This window comes from Falco naumanni, chromosome Z (assembly GCF_017639655.2).
Source record: "Falco naumanni isolate bFalNau1 chromosome Z, bFalNau1.pat, whole genome shotgun sequence".
NCBI classification, from domain to species: Eukaryota; Metazoa; Chordata; class Aves; order Falconiformes; family Falconidae; genus Falco; species Falco naumanni.
Genome location: NC_054080.1, coordinates 78,399,534 through 78,416,051, shown reverse-complemented (window position 1 = coordinate 78,416,051; position 16,518 = coordinate 78,399,534).

Below are 16,518 nucleotides of genomic sequence, written 5' to 3'. Positions count from 1 at the left end.
ATGTAGGCCTTGTCAAAAACAAAAACAAGAAAATGTGGACTCTTAAACTCTAAAACAACAGCAAATTAGGCATCCAAAATATCTTATTTAGTTAAGAATTCAAATATATAACATTTTTCAGTATAAATCAGACTGCATTTGGAAATGAAAACTACAGTACTTGAATGAGTGCTTCATTACCTCATTGTTACATGCTGGACTTGACATCCAGATCAGCTTGTCCTATGTACATTGTATCTTATATACCAGGGGACATAGTGGTTGCTTGTGGACGTTACACTTCAACCAAAAAACTGCCAGTTTACTAGCCTAGAGTCACAAAGGTTTACATACTCCTGCTCCTGTGAGGCATGTACTTCTTAAATATTCAAATCCATTTGTATCTTCCCCCTTTAAACAGACATTTATTTGCTTTGGGGTTTTTTCTTTTTTCCTTTTCCCTCCTCTCTCCTTATTCCTCCCTCCTTATTTTAAAGTCAACCTTTTGAATGGGAAATGCTGAAAAATATAACTGGTTTTTGTTTTGTGGGTTTGTTTGGGGTTTTTTTTGGTGTGGGTATTTTTTTTTATTATTATTTTTTTTTTTTTTTTTTGCATTAAGAGGAGAAACCACACATATCAGAGAAGTGACCCTAAAACACACCACATGCACATTTCCTATCAATTTCTCTTCACTTACTCAATTTTTTTGGAGGCAAGGGATGGTGATAAAATATTGACTTCTGAGATTTCATTTTGGGTCCACCTGTAAGCGGAATCCAAATAAGTGTTCATCACATTCTGTGCAGTTCAATAAGATGCTCAGTCAGTCTAGTGGGTCTCACGTCCTGCACTGCATTATCATCTCTATTAAACATACCATTTTGTTAAAGATATGTATCCAAAAGAATGATTCCAATTAGGCGGTGATCGTTATGAATGAGTGCCTGCTATTTTTTCCAGCAGTATGCATTTGTGTCAGCTGAAGAAAGAGTTCCATCTCCTATTAATTTTTACCTCTGATCTTATCCCTGCCACTGCATTCAGGTTCCCTCATGCGTTTTCGGTCCTTCTTATTCATGCCAATACCTCTAACCAAAGTATGCATGGCTGCTAATATCACACCTTAATTGGGGATATTAGCAAGATAGCCCAGCCTTAGTCTTTCAAACACCCTGGGTGAAATGGGAACAGATTTGCAAATCACCACACGCCTTCCAGTCTTTCCTAAAAACACGAGAGATGCTGTGCACACACATTTTTAACATACAACCCCCCATAAACTCTCCCTTTACACCCTTTCTTTTAAGGGTTTAGTCATTTTTATTCATTTCAATAGCAAATGTGAAATACTAGCTTGTCATCTCCCTTTTGTAGTGCTGCAACCCAAAATTATAAATGGACTGACATTAATGGGAGACCAAAATTTAATGCCGTATTGGTAGTGGGTATTGAAAATGTTTTGATATGACAGATGAAATACCTGCTGCAGCAACCTTTGTTAGACTGAAGCTAACTACATCTGGCTAGAGGGGAAAAAAAAAAGAAAGAGCTTGCAGGCATTTTAACGGTATTTCACTACTTCCTTCCCCCAGTCCCACCCCAAAAGGCTGTAGGAGCCATGGCTGTAGTTCAAGATTTTAAAAACTGTAACTGCCTGTCAACTGTGTGTAAAGTCACCTTCTCAGAATCTTAGTAATTTCTGGTGACCTGTGCACATTATTCAGTGATGACTGAACAAGAGAAGGCCAACCACATATGGCAGATTTCATTCTGAGACTTAAGTATCTGTATCTCAGAACAGTCATGGTACTTGGTCAGAATCTGTATCTCTTCAAATTGAACATGCATTAGAAAGATGCTGCAAGTAGTGAACTTTGGTCAGAACATGTTTGCATGAAAACTGTATTAACTGGGCTTTATATTTGAAGTTCCTGCCTAATGTCTATGATTGTTTGGGACTGAAGTGCGATTTAGTCAGTCAGTAGGCCTTTAGCCCAAATTTTCTGAGAGCCAGAAACAGAACAAAAATACTGTAAAAACTTGTCTAGGGACATTTTTTTCAGCTGCCTCCAGACAATCAATGCAGCAGTTATTTTCAGCTGATGATCAGTTATTCTGTTTCTTACCTGACCTGTCTGTATACCAAGAATAAGACGAAGAATCTTATGGGACCAGTCAGAGAAAAGCAAGGAAGCAAACCAAAACAAATTATAACAAACAGGTAAGCCAGCTTTGCTTTGCATTTGAGTCTAGCTCAAAATCAGTTTGAATATAGACTGAAAGCTCTAAACACTTTTTTTTCCTTTTTTTTTTTTTTTATTCTGAACTGCTCTATCTGCTCCATGATCTTATAAGCCTATTGTGAACCTCTTCATAGAAGGAAACAAGGCAAAGCATGTATTAAACCAAGACTGCCATTCATTAAAGTTATGCCATTAATTTTACCTGGAATCAAAGGAGACTGGAGTCTTTATTTAGCTTGAAGGAAGTCCAAGTTTGTAATTATTAGGTTGTCAGAAAAGTTCTTCTTCTCTTTTCTTTACAAACCTTACTTCTTTCACACCAACTCTTCCTAATAATGAATGTTTAGAGACAGAATTATGCTAATTATGAAGTCAACTCAAGTCCTGCTATTAGGCAAATTTAATCTGTTGATCATAGAGACACGGAAAACCAAAGTAAAATAATATCAATTCTACCAAAATAGATTGCATGTCCTAGGTAAGATAACTATGAACACAAACTTTCAGCTGTCTTTTTCTGTTGAATTGAGCTTCTCAAATGATTTGAGATTTTTCTTTCTTTTTACACAGTGTTGAATCCTTCCATCATAAGTTGTGGTTTGGGGAAATGCTACATGAATAACTGAGTCCGTCTCTACCCAGAACAGTTCTTAAGTATATGCTTAATTTAAAGAACATGATGATTTCTCCATACTAGGAAAATGAACTCATATTGCGATGAAAAAGGAGTAATTACAGTTTAATAGTAGTAGCTGCAATAGAATGGATGGTTGTGGCAGTGATGGTAACAATAGTACTACTTGTAAGACTAGGAACATGAGAGAAGTTGGAATAGACAAAGTTTAGCTGCCTGCCCAAGAGTGATCTTAACTATATGCTATTATTTGTAAGCTCTGTGGTGGGACTGACACCCTGGAGGGAAGGGATGCCATCCAGAGAGATCTGGAGAGCCTTGAGAGATGGGCCCATGTAAACCTCATGAAGTTCAACAAGGACAAGTACAAGGTCCTTTACCTGGGTTAGGGCAATCGCAAGCAAAAATACAGGCTTGGCAGAGAACGGATTGAGAGCAGCCCTGAGAAAGGCTTGGCCCAACAATGTATACTCGGAGCTTAGAAAGCCAACCGTACCCTGCTCTGCATTAAAAGAAGCGTAATCAGCAGGTTGAGAGAGCCAATACTCACCCTCTGCTCCACATTCACGAGATCCCACCTGCAGTACTGTGTTCAGGTCTGGGGCCCCCAACATAAGAAGGACATGGACCTCTTGAAACAAGTCCAGAGAAGGACCATGAAGTTGATCAGGGGGCTGGAGAACCTCTCCCATGAGGAAAGGCTGAGAAAGTCGGTGGTTTTCAGCTTTGAGAAGAGAAGGCTTCAGGGAAAACTTAACTAAAGGGGTATTCCAGTACCTAAAGGGGCCTACAAGAAAGATGGAGAGGGACTTTTTACAAGGACATGTACTGATAGGACAAGGAGGCAATGGCTTTAAGCTGAAAGAGGGTAGATTTAGAATAGCTATTAGAAATTCTTTACTGTGAGAGTGGTGAGACACTGGAAAAGGATGCCCAGAGAAGTTGTGGGTGCCCTGAAAGTGTTCAGGTCCAGGCTGGATGGGGCTCTGAGCAACCTGGTCTAGTGGAAGGTGTCCCTGACCATGGTTGAAACTAGATGACCTTTGAAGTCTTCCAGTTCAAACCATTCTATGGTTCTATGAGTCTATGATTTTAAATTAATTAACAATGAATGGCACAATGGCTTGTTTCTAACTGTCAATTTGCTCTTTCATAGAAGTATCTCAGGGTTGAATATTAGTGCAAGTAGTATTTAATCAGATAATATTTACATGCTTGGTCTTTTTACTTTCTTTTTATTATCAGACTGTGACTATAAAAGACACATTGTACTGCACTGTAGCTATGAGGAGGATTTGGACACTTCACATATCTGCTACAATGAAACCTGTGATCCAGGTGAGTCTTCTTTAAAACATCCCCAATCTCATACATCTGGTCTTGTGGCCTGGAGCAGCCCAAGCCGGGGCATTTGGTGTTACACCCGAGCAAGGTGAAAATGCAAAGGAGGCCAAACGCCGCCAGTCAGGAACGTTTCTCGCCGCAGAGTGTTGGTAAGAGCAGAGCGGCAGGAAAGCGGAGGGAGGATGGAGCAGAAGGAGCCCCGCAGCTGTCGGGACAGAGCCACAAGGGCCGGTCACCACCATGGCCCGGCAGCCCGCAGGCCCCTCGCCCAGCGGTGGTGGGGGTCCCCGGCCGGCCCCTCCCCGCTGGGTGCCACGGCTGCCGGAGGGTGCTGTGGGAGCCCGCTGCCCCACAACGGCGGGCTGAGGTGGGTGGTGGTGTCTGGACATGGCCCCCAAGACGGCAGGGCCGTGCCCTGGTCCAGCCGGGGCCTGGGGGCCGGTGGCTGCTCGCCCCTCGCCTGGCCCGCAGCTGCCGAGCTCCCGCCAGGGAGCCTTGCACCGAGCTCAGCAGGGATGAGCACAAGCTTAGAGACACTCAGCTCACAGTACGGCCTCCCACATCTGGTTAGCAATTATTCGAGAAAGGGTAAGTCATGCACTAGAAAACCTGGTTTCTTTAAACAAACAGCAAAAGATATTTGGATTCCCAATTTAAAAGCTATGATTAATTTGATGTTGCCTAAATCCAGGTGAAAGGAATCACAACTTTGATACCCTAGTCTGGCTGGGCAGTTCTGCTGTGCATATTCCCCAGTGAGTCCTGACCCAAAAGATTGTTGCATTTGGTTGGTTGCAGTTGGGTTTTTTGTTTGTTTTGTGTTTTGGGGGTTTATATTATTTTTATTTTTTCCTAGCTACATGCAGCTGGCAAGCTGTGTTCACCCAAAGCAAAGGCCTGATTCTGCATATCACTGTGCATATTTATGTAATCTGCTCTTTCATGCTCTACCGAAGGATGTAAAACATGATTAAGCCTGGGGCTTCTCTTTTCATGGACAACCCCATTCTTAAAGCATCCCGTATGCTGTCCAGCAAGGCCCAAGAGGCTGAGCAAGCACATAGTTATTTATCAGAGAGAGTATTTAAACATTTGTACTCTTCCCTATTTACTGTGTTTCAGCCTCACACCTGCAGACACTTGTGACTGTTTTGTTTTTATAATTTTGAAGTTAATTAAACAATTTCCTTACACACTCCCACACACACTTACAAAAGCGCATATCAAGAAACAAATTCTCATTTAGTGTCTCTTCTCACAGAGCCAAAAACTTCCCATTAGTATAAACAACATGGAACTCCAAAACTGATTTATTTCAATAGACCTGTATACTTCAGCTTGTGTACATATTATATATCACTGGTTAAAAAGAAGATGCACATAATGTATGGGATGAACTGTTTCAACTTTTTTTTTTTTTCCTTTCCTTGCTGCTATAATTTTTTATATCTCATTTTACCTCTGTAATTAAGACAGGTCTGGTAGGTATTTAAATTAGCCTGGCTTTCATCTCTATCACACATTCATTTCAAAACTTTTATGAATATTTAATAGAGGTTTTATAATTCATGGTGATGTGATGAACAGCCTTTTGGCCGTTAAGTCAATTGACAGAAAGGAAAAAAAAATATTGAAAAAAAAAAAACCCTCTCTTCAGGCAGAAATAATAACGATTCTATTTCTGTTCCTAGATTGGTGATTACACAGTCACCTGTTTTCACATTAAACTTTGATGATAAATTACTCAGCAACCATGATAATATCAGAAGTTTTACTGGCCAGAACAAATTGCCAGTAATTGCTTGCATGATAAAGGGAAAGAGCTGTTTCGTAGTCCTTCTGTCCTTCCCCTTAGGGAATATCTGCAACCCCACAATCAAACTGCTTCTCTCCATATATATTTCTTTATTTTTCCTCTCTGTCTTTATTTTTCCCCTCTGCTCTGTCTCACACACGCACACACACCCCTTGTGTGTGTGTGTGTGTGTGTGTGTTTCATTTCAAATCATTTCAAAGGCAACCCTTTCAGCCTTTTAAGAATATATTAACATTCCATTAACACTGTCACGGTTTTTGCATGCGTATCAAGAACATGGGCCAAGAAGGCCAGTTAAGTTTCAGATAAGCTTGAGTTCAAACAGGTTCTTTTATTTATTTATTTACTTTTATTCAGTGCTCTCAATAAATACTTTAAAACTCTATTTGGGTGGGGTACTGCCAATAGATTTTCAAGCCTATCAAAAGAAACAATTGTGAATCGTGTATTTTGTATGGAATTTTTCACAGAGAACTGGCTCTTATTATTATTACCCTCATCATCAGAGATAAATCACCACACTAAATCACCACTGCTGTTCTTATTACTGTTATTGTTATCATTACTGTAATTTTACAATTATTATGATTATAATTTTTCTTATCAACGTCAAAACTAGGAACTTTGTCAAGATCAGAGCTCTCTTTATGGTAAATCTCTGGAAAGCATAGGGCAGTAGCATTTCCCCACTGGGAATCACAACAAACAGTGTTCACTGCACTGGGAGGATTATCTGTGTGTTCTGGGAAATGGCATGACATGGTACTGTCTCTTTGTGGCAGCCGACATGAATGAGCTCCCACCCTGGCAGCAGGAGACCTTCACTGGTGCAATGGTGATCTGCTCAGACCACCACAGCTGTTAACTTTCAGGACCCAGCTAGGATTTCTACAGCGTGTGGGTCTCCATCAGAAATCAGCAGCTAGCCAGGTCTCTTGAAGCTGTTTGCTTTGAGTGCAAAGCAAATTTCACAAACCATAGAATTTAGTGTATATGTATCAATGTATGTATGCATACTGAAGGGAAATTTTCCAGAGAAAGGAAAGGCTATGGGGCAGAAACCTGTTTCTGTTAATTTGTTGTCTGTTTTGGTTGTTGCTTTTTTCTCTTTTCCCTGAAAGGTTAACACCTTCTTAAAAGGACCCAGAAACCAGCAACTTGATCACACTCACGAAAAATATCAGTTTAATTTAGAGGTGTTTGAATAGTATTGATGACTGTATTGTAAGTATTTACATGTTTAAAATAACACGCGTGCCATTTTTTAGTTAAACGAGGTAACTTGAGTGGTAGGCATCTGTATATTATGCATGTCTGTGTGAGAGAGAGAGGGAACAATAAATAAATCAATAGCAAAATCACTTTCCAGTTATCCTAGAATATGAATTTACTGAGTAAAAAATCATAAAGGAAAAATATGTTTATTACTATCATTGTTATTCAAAGCCTTTTACAGTGGGAGCAAGGGTTTCACTAGTACATCATAAATAAGAACAAAGGTGTCACTGGATAACTGGGGGGTTTGCCCCTTTTCTTTTAGTGGGTCCTGCTAAAGTAACTGTAACCTAAAATTCAGTAGAGGTAGATCTGGACATGATTACTTTTAGCTTAGTGGCATAAAGGGTTAAATTAATTATTGATATTTCTATCTTCAGAATCCTTTGTCTTCCAAGGAATCTTCAGAGTTTCACCTCTAAGTAAAAGGGAAAAAAGTATTGTCATGCAAACGTGAGCCTGTAAACATGAACACCTTCTTTCTATTTATTACTTTTGATGTGTGAACAAAATGCCATTCTCTAGCTGGCAAGTACCCAGATGCTTTCTTCTTTATTGCTAGCTGGAACACCTAATAGGAATAAACTAACTGCAAAAAAAGAATCCACATGGATTTTAGTCATATAGATCTTGAATAATTTAAATAATTTGATTTCAGTGATGTGGGATTGATTCAAATAAGCAAATGTTTACAGGATTGTAGATATGAAAAACTACCGATCTAAGATTTCAGAATATTTCTCCCCCCCGTATGCCTGATTTCTTTTGATATCATAAATATTGACCCTGCAAATCTTTATACATACACTTATCTTAGGCACATATGTTTTCACGTTTAATATAACCTTAGATTCATATAAAAATGTGGCTGTACAGAATCACAAGGTACCATTTAACTCCTCTGTCTGTCCTATAGCAGGATCAGATCTGCCTTCATTGTGTTAACAGAAGGCTGTTCAAATAACTCGAAGAATTCAGTGGTGGAGTCTCTACAAGCTTCCCAGCAGCTGATTTCAGTGCTTCACTCTCCTTTTCATTGGAAAGGGTTTTTTTTAACATCTAGAGTGAATTTTCTTGCTGAGTTTTTAAGCCCAATCCTGATTTTATGCAGTGAGCAAATTATCTTCTTCCTTTTTCCATTTTTATATTGAGGCCATTTCCACTACCCCTTTCTTTCTTGTGTACACAACCAACTATTTCAAATCATTATTTTTTTAAAAAAGCCCAAAATTGTAAAAGAATAGATGTCATAACTTAGTAACACTAAGCTAAAGGAGTTGAAGGATGAGTTCATATGCCTTGTTTGCAAATTCCTTTCCATATATAATACCTGTATCATAATGTGAAGTTTGCCCTTCTTTTTGCAACTCAACTGACTATAAAGCGATATCCCTTTCTTAAGAACCAGAAAGTCACATATTCCATTGTTCCTTATGCTATATTAGTTTAGCTGAGTGTATCTACTTTAATGCACTGGTTCCTCTTGCCTGCACATTTCCCATCTGAACCTAAATAAAAAGGCTTTCTCAAGGTTAAAAAAAAAAAAAAAAAAAAAAAAAGGTGTAGAAATTTAAGAATTTAAACAAATTCTCTGGTTTGTTGGAGCTATTATACATTTGAGTTACGGCCTCCAATACATTTGCAGTTTTGTCTTGGCTTATGGTAAATGATGTGAAAGGGAACAAGAAAGGCTTCTACAAATATATCAGCAGCAAAAGGAAGGCTAGGAAAAAAACCCACTGCTGAATTGACATGGAGACCTAGGGAGAAAGAACACGATACAGGCCGCAATAGTCAGTGCTTTCTTTGCCTCAGTGTTTACTAGTATAACTGACATTCAGGAATCCCCAGTCCCCATCATCAGAAGGAAAGTCTGGAGCAGGGAAGACTTAGCTGAGAGGAGAATTAGGTTTTGTAACATTTTATTAGGCTGGACATACCTAAGGCCATGGGACCCTATTGGACGCACCCACAAATGCTGCAAGAAGCTGGCCAATATCATTGCAAGGCTACTCTTGATAGTCTTTGCAAAACCATGGAGACTGAGAAAGGTGCCTGATGATGGGGAAAAAAAGAATATTTCAATTTTACCTTCAAGAAGGGCAAGAGGGGGTATCCGGAGAATGACAGGCTGGTCAGCCTCACCTTGCGCCTTGGTCCCTGGGAAGGTAGTAGAGCAAATAGTCCTGGAAACCACTTCAAAAAAGGAAAAAAGAAAAAAAAAAAGGAATGACAAAAAGGAATGACAAGAAGAGGTGTTCGGGAATAGATGCATTTACAAGGGGGAAATCAAGCCTGACCGACCTGGTAGTCTTCTCTGATAAGCTGGCAGGTGAAGGGAGACCAGATGTTGTTTATCTTGACTTTAGAATTATTTTCAACACTGTTTACCTTAACATAATCTTAGACAAACAGTTGAAACACAGAGATTTCATCTACATATTGAGGGTTGGTAGGTGGACATGGAGGTGACTTGAAAATTGTCTGACCACCTGCTGGGATCAAAGCATTGTGATCATCATCACGAAGTCCATCTGGAGGCCAGTCACTAGTGGTGGATCCCAGGGGTCCATATCAGGTCCTATACTATTTAACATCTTTGTAAATGATGTGATGTTGATGGCTTTGCTGCCATTTGAAGGGATCTCAAAAGGCTGGAGAAATAGGCATACAGGAACCTTGTGAATTTCAAAAAAGGGAAGTGACAGGTCCTGCACTTTGGAAGGAATAACCTCATGTACCAGCACAGGCTGGGGAATAACCATCTGAGAAACATCTCTGCAGAGAAAGCCCTGATGGTCGTGGGGGGCCACAGAGATAATTAAGGGACTGGAGCATCTGTCATACTAGGAGAGGCTGACAGAGCCTGGAGAAGTCTCAGGAGGATCTTACCTATATGTATAAATATCTGATAGGAGGGAGTAAAGAAGTCCGACTCAGCGGTATCCAGGGATGGGACAAGAGGCACATAAAATGAACAAGTGTAGCGATATCTGAACTGTATTGCTCATCAACTATTTATTCTTTCCTGATATTTGTCCCTTCACAAAACTCATTACACTAGTACAGTAGTAAAGTAAATGAACTGTTCTTGACAAAGTCACTTTGATGGTTGTATAACTCCTCCATGTCTGCCAGGCATTTACAAATTCTTAAATATTGTATGATTTCTTTTTTTCTTTAAACTGAATATAGCCTGACTAGCTTATCAGTCTTAGCTTTCTTCCTCAGCTTTGTTCCTGTACCCAAGTTTTTGGATATTATTTTAAATCATTGGCAATCATTACTAAAAGACTTATGATTTGAGGAAGTGGATCTTTTTGTGACACTTTCAAATAGCTTGATTTTCAAAGGATATTCAGAACATATCAAAAAACAGGTTGTCTATCTCAAGTGAAACACCTTCAGAAACTGCCTGGTTCTGAACATCTTTGCATGTTGTACAGGGATTTGAAATTATTGTTATTATTCCCACAGTAACAGCTTTGTGCCCATTGAAACTGAAGGACTCGTGCAAATATATGAAGGCAATAATCCTGACCTTAAAATAGCCCAAACAGTATAAATTGAAGCATTTAATGTTTGATATTGGAACTTTGTGAGGGAAAAAGAAGGATTTGGAATCAATGGGACATACTTTACATACTCTACATATTATTTCCTACTTCATATAAAAAAGGATATTTTTCTAATGTGGATAGACACAGATTGTTCTACAAAAACAAATACACATCTTGTCCTGGGAGAAGTCAAGTCTATATTGTGAGGATTACTTTCTCATATGTAACGTTATAAAGAAAGGCATCTGGACATGTAGGTGCATTAACCCAGTTCTGAGCTCTTCATTGACATGTTTTATTACTCTGGGGAAATCTCTTAATATCTCCTTTCCTTATTTCTCCATGTTGATATATTTTGTTTCTATGATGGTGTTATATTTTTACTAAGGTGCTATATGGACATATAACATAATTTTCACAAAACTTACAGGCTGAAAGGCTCACACACAGTGGCAGTGTCCTCCCTGAAATACATAGTATATTCTGTCTGTCCGCTTGTCTGTTTCCCTTTATCTTTCTCTCAGATATACATGCATACTGAAAACCAAAAACCCAATCCTGTTTGGTTTTTTGTTTGTGTGTCATTTGTTTGGTTTTTTTTTTTTTTTTTTTTTTTAACACACTGGAACTGAAAAGATAACAACTGCAATTCTTACATACAGGGGTTTTTTTATTGAACGGAGGTGGATTACCACCACCACTTTTGTATTTCTTCTTCACCCCCCACCCCTGAACCTGAACATGGACTCCCTCACTTATCCTCATAGCATCCCATTCTTTCCATTGACTACATGAACAGTCTGAGCACTTGAGGTACTAGGATTGCTTCACCGATATCAGTCTCCGACTGTTTTGGAAATCCAAGGTCTAAACGGAGCTCCCAGTTAAAGGGGTTACACACTAAGTGACCTTTTCTGAGATTTTTTCCATAGCAATTATCACGATAACAGTGGACTATAAGAGAACATGACATTTGGTAAGCCAAGCAGAGAGATAGAAATGACCCCTGGTAAAGACAGCAGTGGCTCTTCCAGATGTTACTGTTCTCAGCCTTTCTTTCCTCAAAGCATTACACAAGAGTGGTTGTGTTCTCACTACTTCAGAGGACACTATTTCTTAAACACTGTAAGACACTTACTGTTTTTCTTCATCTAGAAACCCTTTCACCTGCAGCCCAACATGTTCTGGATTGATTTTAAAAAGATTGATACAAGGTGAGGAAAACTGCCTTTACAACAGTAAAGCTAGTCTTCTCAAGACAATGCCTATTTTGGCTTGGGTACCATTAACAAATACGTTAACTTTATGTGACAACTGATTAATTTTGGTTTAAGGTTATGAATACAAAACAAAGCATGCTGGTATGTAACGTGAATTTTAATGATGTCACAGCACTAGTAAAAGATGAGAAAGATAATTTAATTTGCTTTCTCTGAAAGGTCAGTTCTCTTGAGATGAATTTTTCCCTGAGGGTGTCAATGCCCCTCACTCTTCTTGCTTTTTCTTTTTCTTTGGAAAGTGAACATTTATATTTAAACAGAAGAGTATCTGGGTTTTTTCTTCTTGTTTTGTGTTCTTTTTTTTTAAAAAAAAAAGTGTCAAAGGAAAAAAAAAAAAAAAAAAAGAGTCCCAGATGTTTTATTTTTCAAACCCAAGCCCATAAATCATTCAGTCAAATGATTGATTCATGATTGATTCATTTCCCCCCAGTCGTAGAGGGGGAAAAGGATCCTAGGTCAGGAGTTAGCAGAGCTCATCAAGAGAGCTTTAAACTAGATTCAAAGGGCAAGGGAGTAAAACCAAGCTCGTTAGAGATGAGCCTGGGGGTGGCATGCCGGAGTTGGAGGTGAAATCGATAACACAGCTGAAGTGCATCTGTGCCAATACCCGAAGCATGGGCAACAAACAGGAGGAGCTAGAAGCCATCGTGCAGCAAGAAGACCATGACATAATTGTCATCACAGAAACACGGTGGGACAGCTTGCATGACTGGAGTGCTGCAATGGATGGGTGCAAACTCTTCAGAAGGTACAGGTAAGAAAGGAGAGGCAGTGGGGTAGCTCTGCATGTCTGGGGCTGCATTGACTGACTGGAGCTGAATGATGTGAGATTAGGGTTGAGTGTTTATGGGTGAGAATCAGGAGGAGGGCCAGCAGGGCAGATATCCTAGTGGGAGTCTGTTATAGACCACCCAACCAGGATGAAGACACAGATGAAACATTCTACAGCCAGCGGGCAGAAGTATCAAGATCATTAGCCCTTGCTCTTGTGGGGAACTTCAACCTACCAGATATCTGCTGGAAACACAACACAGCAGAGAGGGAAAGGGAACAGTCTAGGAGGTTCCTGGGGTGTGTGGAAGAAAACCTGCTGACACAGCTGGTCACTGAGCACACCAGGGGAGATGCTCCACTGGACCTGCTGTTTACAAGCAGGGAAGGACTGGTGGGTGATGTGGTGATTGGAGCATGTCTTGGGCACAGCAATCATAAGATGCTAGAGTTGTCAATTCTCAGGGAAGTAAGGAAGGGGGTCAGCAGGACCACTATCTTGGGCTTCTGGAGGGCTAACTTTGGCCTGTTTAAAAGCCTTGTTGTGAAAGACCCTTGGAAAAGAATTATGAAGGGCCAAAGAGTCCAGGAAGGCTGGACAGTCTTCAACAAGGTAGTATTAAGTGAGCAGGAGCAGGTCATTCCCTTGTGCTGAAAGACAAGCCAGCGAGGGATAAAAGTGGCCTGGCTGAACAGCAAGCTTTGGCTGGAACTCAGGAAAAAATAGAGAGTTTACCACCTTTGGAAGAAGAGGCAGGAAACTCTGGAGGACGGTAAAGATGTTGCTAGGTTATGCAGAGTGAAGATTAGAGAGGCAAAAGCCTAGCTAGGGCAACTCAGGCTGGCCACTGCTGTAAAAGGTAACACAGGTTTACAACCACATTAGAAACAGGAGGAGAGTTAAGGATAATCTTCATCCTTTATTGGGTGCAATGGGAAACACTGGCACAAAGGATAAGGAAAAGGCTGAGATACTTAATGTTTTCTCTGCCTCAGTCTTTAATAACAAGACCAGCTTCCCTGTAGGTAGTCAGTCCCCTGAGCTGGAAGACAGGGATGAGGAGGAGCAGAATGAAGTCCCCATGTCCAGGAGAAAACAGTTAGTGACTTGTTGCTCCACTTAGACGTGCACAGACCTATTGGGCTGGATGGGATCCACCTGATGGTACTGAGGAATCTGGTGGAGGAGCTCATCAAGCCACTCTCCATCATTTATCAGCAGTCCTAGTGAACTGGAGAGGTCCCAGAAGAATGGAGGTTAGCCAATGTGAAGCTCATCTAAAAGAAGAGCTGCAAGGAGGGTCTGGGAAACCACAGGCTTGTCAGCCTGATCTCGGTGTGGGGGAAGGTTGTAGAGTAGATCGTTCTGAGTGCCATCACATGGCACATTCAGGACAGCCAGGAGATCAGACATGGAAGATTTCATATGGGAAGTTACTAAATACTTCTGGCAAGTGCTAAGCTCCTTCTGTTGCTCGCCAGATTGATTCTGCTGTACACCATTTTGTAGGAGACTTGACACTTCAAAGCCCAGGGATCAAAATCACACCTTTTAGTTTTATGCCAGTCAGCATATCTGCACCGTAGTAAATTCATTTATAGTTATTTTTCAGATGCTGTTTGGTTTTTCTAATACTTTTTAACTTAACAAAAGTAATTTATGAGCGTCTTGGGAAAGACTGGCATTGGTGATTGGGTTCATGACATGTAAATAACTGTGGACCAGAAGTGCTTTCTGTTAATGTTTTTAATTGTCAGCTCATTAAAATAATATGATTTTGTTTGGTTCTGCTTGGAGGTAGCTATGTTCACATTGTCCTGAGGTTTTCCTTATTTTCTCTTTCTGGAAAAGATATTTAATTTATAAGAAATCAGACTATTATGAATGTGCTGGTGAAAAATATAAAACTTGGATCACCTGAATGCAAGCTGATTCAACTGAAGTTAAATAAGAAACTAAATAAGCTAAGACTGATAATAAATGATCTAGATTTCTAAAGGACAGTTCCTGATGAATGACGGGAAGCTAGCTGGACTGAGGAGATCAGGAACTTGAATGAAGAGCAACTCAGGAATTCATTAACACTATATAGTTTGAAAAACGGAAGAATCTGTCTTCCTAGTATAGAGGTTAGGGTGTGAGAGGAATAACGTCAATAGGTAGAGGTGGGTGGAAAAAAAATATGGATGTGAATAACCATTTCAAGGGCTCTAAGATTAATTAAAGAATATAAAAGACAAGGCTTGTAAAGGAAAATGAACAGAAGCTGCCCCAAATACAGAGCTTGTCTATAACTGTAATCAAAACGACAGAAAGACTGTCATAGGAAAGGACGCAAGAAAACAAAGTTTGTTTACCAAAGAAAAATGAAGACTTAGAAGGATATGATGGTTGTCTATAAATAAATGAAGGGAAAATTCACCAAGGAGAGACATGAGCTATTTAAGCTAACATAAGTGTTGGCATAAGAATAAATAGGGTGGGTTGGCCATGAACAAATTTAAACTGAAAAGAAAATTAAGAAGATTACAAATTGCTAGAGCAGTGAGGTTTCAGAATAGTGTTCTAGCAAGGGTGGTGGGAGAAACAGCCCTTTTTGAATGAGGAAATCAGTGAATTCATGCATATAATTATACTGTACAGCGTCTACAGGGGCAGAAGAATGGTTTCTTTACTCAGGAGGGGGTTTCTGGTCCGTGCTCCCATGTTGCTGAAGTAGAAAGTAATGGAAACTGAGTAAGCAAAGATTGTGTGTAAAAAATAGCACTTGGTGATGTAAGCAGCATCACTTGTATTAATTAATCATTTAATTGTGGCATCCTAAATTCTGGATTATTTTTACTTATACCTGCTTGACTTGCAACTTTCACAGCCTTGCTTTTTTCAAGGATTTTTCTTGTGTCTGATGTTTAAAGAATAAAACATTAAAATATTTGGGTAAACCAAACAAATAAAGCACCCTACATCAACCTGTCTCAGTTCTAATTTCAACAATATCATGTGCATTATATATATGCCAGTGGTCTGTACTTTTAGTAATCTGTTCCACGTATGTGTTTGTTGTTGACTTTGAATCACATGTATCTAAGGTTGCAGAGTCAGATCTTGAACCCCTTGGAAGTGTTCAAGATCAGGTTGGATCCGTCTTTGAGGAAACCAATCTAGTAAAAGGTGTCTCTTCCCATGGCAAGGGACTTGACTACATGATCTTTAAGGTCCCTTCCAACACAAACTGTTCTATGATTTTATGAAAAGAACCATTTTAAGAGTTATACAGTTGAATAGGGCAAAACTTGTAAGCTTTGATTGAAATACAATATGGAAATTCTACTGAAAAGCTCACAACAACTTATCAGAAATATACTCCACTCCCTCGAGACTTCAAAGTGGGGTTTGGGTGTGTCTGTGTGTTTTCGTTGGTTGGTTGGTTTGGGATTTTGTTTTTTATATTATTTTTCAGTCATCTAGGATTTTATTGGACAGGATAGTTTCTTATACACTCTTGAAGTTTTTTCAGGCAACATTTCTATTTAATATGTGACATACAGCTTCTCCATATGAGAGATCTATTGTTATTTTCAGAATGTTGTCAATGTTTTGAAGGCATAAATT